We start from the raw sequence: 8,585 nt of genomic DNA on the forward strand, positions 1-8,585 counted from the left end.
ATATAAAATATCTTTTAATAGTGCAAATATACTATAGAAATAAAAGGGATAAATTGATTATGATTGATTTCTAAGACAATCACACCAAATCAAACATAACCCAATATATCCTATTTGGAAGTTGGATATAAGGAGCGTAATGCGTGCGGACTTATTTTTTACCTCTAAAGAATAGAGTGATTATTTTCGTAACAATGTAAGTGAAAAGGTTTTGACATAAAAAAAAACAAAGAGCTTGAGATCAACTTGGAATAGATATGGTTAACTTCCAAATCTTCCAAATTAAATTACCGTAAATTACAATCAGACTTGAAAAATTATTGCTTACAAAATCATCACATCTTAAACTTAAGAGTTCAAACTTGAAATCAGACGTGGTCTTAACCAATCATTTGAGTCAGACCTAGGACTATTATTTGAGATGATTGGTTATAGATCATTGCTTACGTAGCGTAATTGATTGTGACATCTTCTCCTTTTAATGTTCGGTCGTTAAACATGTCTATGTCGAGCATTCAAGTTTTTTCGTTAGGCAAACTTAAGTTTGGAATTTTAATTTGTCTATTCTCTCTAAATCCAAATAATCGTCTTAATCAATTATTTCTAATTAAAACACTAATATATACAACAAAACTAAGCGTTATTAGCGACGGACCAAGCCATCACTAAAGCTTAGATCTGTTGCTGATAGTCCGTGGGTCAAAACAAGGTGGGTGATTGCTATTAGTGATGGATCAGCGATGAGCTATTATTAGCGATAGATCAGCGATAGAAACTTTTAGCGACGAATCAGTGGCGGACAATATCAGCGAAATATTAGCAAGGGGGCCTTTAATTTAGTGATAAACTATATCAGTGACGGATTTGCGAGGGACTTCTAGTGACGGACCCACCAACTTTTAGCGACGGAAATCCCACGCTAATATGTCGCTGTTTTTTTAGCAATTAAAAAAAAATTAAACTAAAATTGTAACATCCCCCGTCCCGTGGTCCGGAACTGGCGGTGTCACTAACGTGACTTAGTTCAAACACACAAACATTTCAGAGCTACTATTGGGCCTAACCTTGTGGACCGAGTTCACCTGCACGACGCCATGACTACAAAGCCGCCATAGAAGGCATCCCAAATATGCGCCCATTAATTGGGTTGTTCTGAAAACCAATAAAACTGAACATGTGCCACTACTCGGATGACGTTCATAAAAAATCAACCTTCAAAGTACTTCATAAAACTCGGAACTACTTCAAAATATGAGAATCAATTTAACAAACTTAAAAGATTCAAACATACAATTCAACAAACTAAAATCAAGTGTTCATGATAAATATTCAAAAGTTTACGATAAAGAGTCAAGAGTTTATATATATATATATATATATACGTAATTTATTGACCACTTTTAAGCGATCAATCACAAAGTGGTGAACCACCGTTACGAAGGGTCAACTACAACAATTAGTTGCCCAAGAGTCAAAGAAAGTGAAATCCGTACCTTCAGCGGAATAGAGAACTAAACACGATCAAATGGATTCACGGTAAAGTTTGACTTGCTCGCGTGCCTAACGAATGCGCAAATCGGTTATTACTTAAACGACGTAAAATCATATTCTAATTCTACTAATAAATTACTTAGGTCCTACATGTTTATAAACAACTTAAACTTCAAATAAGACAGCCAGATAGGCATTGATAAATCGACTCAAAATTAGCTTTATATAATTCCGTTCTCGGCTTTTGATAACTTTTGACCCTCATTTTCGTGAGCATTTTTACCCCACTAAGAGATCACTACAGAAAATACTATCTAAATGAAAGATGTAGTATGATATGCGATGAAACTACTGGTTCGAATAACCTTATTTGGATTATCCATCTATTTTATATGAATATTAAAAATCAGCAGATCAATCCTAAATACATTGCAAACAGCCCCGAAAACACACTGTTTCGGGCCACTTAGAATTATAACTGGATTTTCAATCCTACATGAAAGTTGTAGTTTGCATTAAGGGCTTTCTAACTGCAAAATATAAGCTTATTCCGACTTACGGTTTGTAAGTTATACACTATCAAAGTATGGACCTGCATAGTCGGTAAAATCCGATTCCGCAATTCCCGACTAAATTTTATAATCCTACTTTCATGATTCACTACATTTACGTGCTATAAACATACTTCAACATACTAAACAGTAAAACAAGTCCAATTGGTCGCTAACCTAAGCTTAATCATGCAATTTTACTCTTTTCGGCATTATATCGAACAATTGGTGTGCGGTTAAACATATACACCAAATCTAACCATATTGAAACCATAACCTACCCTTTTAATTTCTAAATCAATTTAACCAATCCTAGCATTCTAATCATGAAATATATCATACTTATAACAATATCCATCCGTAAACTTATACATAACATAATTTATAAACCAGCCTAAAAATTGTTAACGTAAACACCCTAATAAAAGTGAATGAAAATTATACCTTTATGGAGGGTTCGGAGAGTGGATTCCGAATATATAATGAACGATTTGATAAATATTTAAGAGATAAGAAAAAAAATAAGAGAGAGATGAGGCGGTTTATGAAGAAGAAGCCGACAATGGAATGGTTTTTTTTAACTCTCTCATTCATATATATATATATATATATATATATATATATATATATATATACCTGTAGGGGAGCGATCAAATGAAAACCTCTCAATTTGTAAAAACCATAAAAACCTCATTCCACCAATCATATTTTTTCATTTTGTTCATTTTTTTTGTAATTATRAGAGRTTGATTAAYYATTTTTATTGTGKARGATGTTAATCATGGATATTATCATCTTCATTATTTTAATTTTAGAGAAATACATGAAACAGTTTCATTAAAATTTCATTAAGTAGTATATGAAACAATTTCATAACCATATATGAAACAATTTCATAACCATATATGAAACAACTTCATCAAAAACAGTATTATATGAAACAATTTCACAAGATTAAACAATTTCATGAAAAAAATTATAAGATTACGACGGATGAGAGTAGTTTTTACGGTTTTTACAAATTGGAGTGGTTTTCATTTGATCGCTCATATATATATTATAATTATAATAAGTTTAATAATTTGACAGTTTTAACCCCTCAATAATTACCGATCGTTATTTAAATACGGTACAATTCGGGTAAGTTAACGAAAATATTTTTTTTTAAACTCGACCCCCCCCCCCTTAAAAGGAGATTTCGTCCCCAAAATCGAATTTAGAGATAGGGAACTTACGTTAGTTGAAAAATTATGGGTACTCTCGCCGCATATGTTCTTCAGTTTCCCACGTCGCCTCACGTTCCGAGTGATTCTTCCAAAGAACTTTTACAAAAGGAATCACTCTCTTTCATGTACCTCTCTAATCACGATCAAGAATTGTCTCAGGCTCCTCACGATAAGATAGATCCGGCTTTATGTGCTCTAGAGGATATTCAATTACGTGTAGGAGATTATAGTTGTATCCTCGCAACAAAGAGACATGGAACACATTATGTACGTGGGACAATTTTTTTTTTAAAAGAAAACGTTCATTGCTTTACCACGTATATTGTTTCACAATAATAGAGACTACTGCACTAACATCTTCTTTTGGAGTACCTCCTTGGAAAATTGCCTCTGGGTTGTCTATATCCCCAAATAGAATTTGTTTGGCATTACAGTCTATTGTTTCCCAGTGGCGTGACAACCAGTCCATACCCAATATTAAATCGAAGTAGGACATATGCATTGGAAGTAGAGTGACCTCTCGTATGCAGTCCCCAATAAGCAATGGACAGTTGGAAAAACAAGTTAGCACACAAATTGAACCACCCATTGGAGTAGATATTACCATTTGAAATTCGGTGGTTTGCTCATACGGTTTTAATTGGGATTTTAATTGTTCAGAAACAATTGAGTGTGTCGCACCAGTATTAAACAAAACATAAAAAGATAAATCAATTAATTTAACATGACCCGAAATTAGGGCTGTAAACGAACCGAACGAACACGAACGGAGGCTTGTTCGTGTTCGTTCGTTTAACTTAACCGAACAAACGAACGAACACGAACGGTAAACGAACGAAAATAATTGTGTTCGTGTTCGTTCGTTTAGAAATCCAATGTGTTCGTGTTCGTTTATGTTCGTTCGTTAACAAGTTAAACGAACGTAAACGAACAGTCTTAACGAACATAAACGAACATGCCTAAATGAACATAAACGAACATAAACGAACAGTCTTAACGAACATAAACGAACATAAACGAACGAACACCACTATTTATCATTCACTTAACTATTACACACCAATGATCCATAGTTTAAAAAAACAAATCACCATATCATTTGGAAAAAAAAAACAATCTGCTCATCATCTTTTTGTGTAGTCCAAAATGCAACCCACAAACCCTTTTGCTRTTAGGTTGCAGATCTTGTTGCTGCTACTTTCTGCTTTTGCCATTTTCTTTAACAGAGCCTTTCTTCTTCTCAAAACCCAAATCAGCTTCAGATCCACCACTCCAATCCCTCCGGCGACCTCTTCCACCCGAAAATCACGCCCTCACCATTCGCTCTTTGTTTCCTCTAAATTAACGCGATTATATATCCCTTATAACCGTCGCAGGACCACCATTGAATCGTCAAGATGATGATTATGATGGAGCACTCGATTTTTCCGGCCACCGAAGCGCTGTTATGACCACCGCCACGGCGCCACATCTACTTCTCTTTTCTCCGATCTTTTACCCTCCTCCTCTGCCGTCCTGGGATCGGATTCCTCCAAGCCGATACATATCAACAATAACAACAACCACGATCATAACCACCACGTTGCTTTCAATACGGTGTCCGATGCTGCACGGCAACCGACGATGAGGTTGTCGGGTGGAGATCAGAGAGATGTCAAGATCAATGATATCGTRGGGAATGGGATATCAGGAGTTCTGCATAAGTGGGTTAATTATGGTAAAGGCTGGCGGCCAAGATGGTTTGTATTACAAGACGGCGTGCTTTCCTACTATAAGATTAAAAAGGTTTTACCAGACACTACCCTTCATGACCTAGAAGAACTAGAAGAAACCCAATAATTATATATTAAAAAGGCCCAATTTTAAAAAGGCCTAAACCTTAAAGCTCAATAATTAAAAAGATTTTAAAATTTAAATTCAAAATAAATAAATAAAAATTATATTTATAGTACTTGGTTGTTTACCTTTCCCTTTATCAGTTTGGATCCGAACTTTGGGACAATCTTTTGCCATGTGACCTTGTTCTCGACAATTGAAACAGGAACCGGTCATCTTTAAACAAGGACCTGGTCGATGTCTAAGATTGCATCGATCACAATTAGTAACAGGGCTAGAAACATTTTGACTCCCCCTGCTAGACAACACTGGAAGTCGTGGTTGTGAATAGATTCGAGTCTTTTTTAGTATCGTTGCTCGACTTTGATTTTACAAAACAAGGGTTGCTTCGGAAAGATTCAGATCCGCGTTTCTTATTGTCAATGCGAGAAGTTAACCATTGTTGTCGTGACCGATCAATATTCTTTGTTGCGTCGGCCACTTCAGTAACGGTATTGAAAGAATGATTCAAGAGACGATCTTTATACCTCGAGTTCAAAGTCCATTTAATGGAAATTGAGAAGGACAGAAGTTTTTGTTTGTTAAACCGTTCAAGCCATATATATATTTCTCCCGTTGGGTTACTCGAACTGGATGCAGGATTTCTTGTATTTGGTGTAGGAACTGGAGAGCTTTTCTAATTTGTTGAACCTCCAGATCTTCCCTACTTTTTGTTCGGCCTCAACTCAACAACCTGTAAACATTTAATATTTGACAAAAAAATTATTAATTTGTGAGCCCGCTCCCAACTTGCCCTCCCCCAAGGACAACCCTGATCCAATCAAAAAAACGATCGATAATTGGATTCAGAATATTAAGATCAAAATTTAGTCGGTTAGTTCTTGGATAACAATTTAAAATCTAATAAAACCATACTCATCCAATCTTATTACTCATTCAAGTATCATCCAAATTTGGTCAGTCACACCTTGTTTGGATTGTCTTAGTTAAGCTCTAGTTTAAATTAATATGATTTGATGATAAAAAAAATACATTGTTATAACACTTAGAAGGCATTTGCTTGCCTCTTGATCGCACTAATCTCCCAGATGATTCTTGTTTGACAAAAAAAAAATGAATAACAATACTAGAACTATTTTTTATCTAAGGCAAAGCCAAATGATTCAACATTCACATTCTTCCACATTTCTCCTTCAAGTATACATGTTCTCTTTGCATATCCATGTCGATTTCAATTTCACTTTACGTCGATATCGATATCCTTTTAAGGTGGCTGCTCTTCGACGATCTCCTCACAATGGTCGTCTCCAATTGCATTTTTTCCCTCGACTCTAAAATGATTATAAATAACAAGGTAGAAAGCCAAGGAACAAAACAAAATCGAAAGGCCGAGAGACAAACCCAAACCGAATAAACCACTGAAGAGGTTGCAGTACGGGACATAACAGAACAAAAAATTGTCGTTTCATGTTTGGTGTGACCATTGGAATGAGACTGGACATGAATGAATTTTGTATGTAAAACAAAAATCAAGGAGATGCAGGTGCGGACGTATGAAGTCCCGTTGGGGTCCCGTGAACCCACTCAAACAGTTTTCACAAGATTAGAGTGCAAATATAAAACTTTTATAATAAAAGTGAAAGACTTGACAACATGAGGTTTGAGTGTTCCTCAAATCTGAAATAAGGTTGATTTTCATCATCTCACGTTGTAGAAAGATGATAGTTTGTAATAAGATGATGGATGTATAAAAGCGTGATGGAGCTTTGAAATCTATAACCATGGTTGAAATCAAAACCAAACAATTGTTAAAAATTTTGTACAAAACGAATGCGAATGATACATTTTTTTTTCTTAACAAAATTTGTGATTAATGCAGTACTTATAATAACAAATGTAGTTTAAATATCTAATATATCAATTATATATACATAAAATGAAACTGTTGACTTGATGACGTACTTTCATCTGATGTTAGTTTAAGTATCTACTATCAATTATATATACATAAAATGAAAGTTTATAATAACTATTAATGAAACTTTATAATAACTAATAAGTTGAAGATGGGTTAGTAATAAAAAGCATAAAAATTAGGTTCTTATAATGGAGATGCACTTTATCAACAAATGAAACGAAGGTGAACGTAAGTGCAATTCTTAACATTTATTTTCTTTAAAATAACACATAAATCGAGACAACAGGCTCCGCTATCGTTGTGATAGTGTACGTCGACATGGAGAAAGAGAAGGTGAACGTAGTGTATCTTACTAGTTGAGGATTACAACGTGTTTATAGTATCCTTGGATCAACAAAATCAGCTCAAAACAATGTTCCTTATATAGTTTCGATATATGGAAACTAAAGAAAAAAGTTGGGAAAGAAAACCTACAAAAAATCTTGAAGGACTCAACCTTTATATGCTCAAAGGAGTTCCACGCAACTTTTAATTATTCAGTGCCTTAATTTCATTCTGAATAACTACCAAACGATTATATTTCATTTTACATTATATTATAAGAGTCTTTTAATTATTCCGACCGCTTAATCATCGTGCATCAAACCATTAATCAACTAAGAGACAACCCCTTAAATTGTTTTTTTCTTCTTTTCCAACCACCCTTAGTATTTACTTTCGCCTTTGCTTATAAGTCATGTACCGTGCCTTGTTTCTTTTAGATATCCGGTAGATTATGGTTTTTGTTTTCTGCTACATGTATGGATCCTATAATCAGATAATTTTTTCTATTTTTTTCACAAAATTAGGTTTATAATACATCTAAAATGTTTAAGTGTCTTCCTAAAAATGCTAATATAAGTTTATAGAACGTTTTTAGGCATTTTAACAAGTTAATCTATGACCTTTTAAATTAAAGTGTCATATTAGTCATCTATACGATGTTGTTTGAAAAAGTGTCTTATAAACACAAGTGTCTTATAAGAAGATGGATTGATAAAACAATTCTCAAATGTGTCATATAAAATAGGTAACATGACATTTTAAAAAACACTCTAAAAAACTTGTTAAAACACCTAAAAGCGTCATATAAACCTATTTGAACAATTTTAAATACAACGGTATATAGTTTGGTCTTGTAAACTTAAGTTTTATAAAATATGCTATTCGGGACGCTTAAACATTTTAAACATCTTATAAACCCACTTTTGTCGTGGAGATCGGTTATAAATCAGTCCTTACCTACCGTAATTGATTATGATATATTTAGATGTTCTTTCATGCTCATTCGTTAAACATACCTATGTCGAGCATTAAAGTTTTTTCGTTAGGCAAACTTAAGTTTGGAATTTTAATTTGTATATGTACCCTGAATCAGATAATTGTCTTAATCAACATACCGTTGTTTCACTACTAGAAAACTGGGCATTTCCGGCGGAAATTAAAAAAGTCAACTTTTGTTGACTTCCGCCGGAAAATTTAAACCGGTTATATTTCCGGCGGATTTATTAATTAAGGGTTAAT

This window comes from Cynara cardunculus, unplaced genomic scaffold (genome assembly GCF_001531365.2).
Source record: "Cynara cardunculus var. scolymus isolate 2C unplaced genomic scaffold, CcrdV1 Un_Scaffold_5201, whole genome shotgun sequence".
Lineage (NCBI taxonomy): Eukaryota > Viridiplantae > Streptophyta > Magnoliopsida > Asterales > Asteraceae > Cynara > Cynara cardunculus.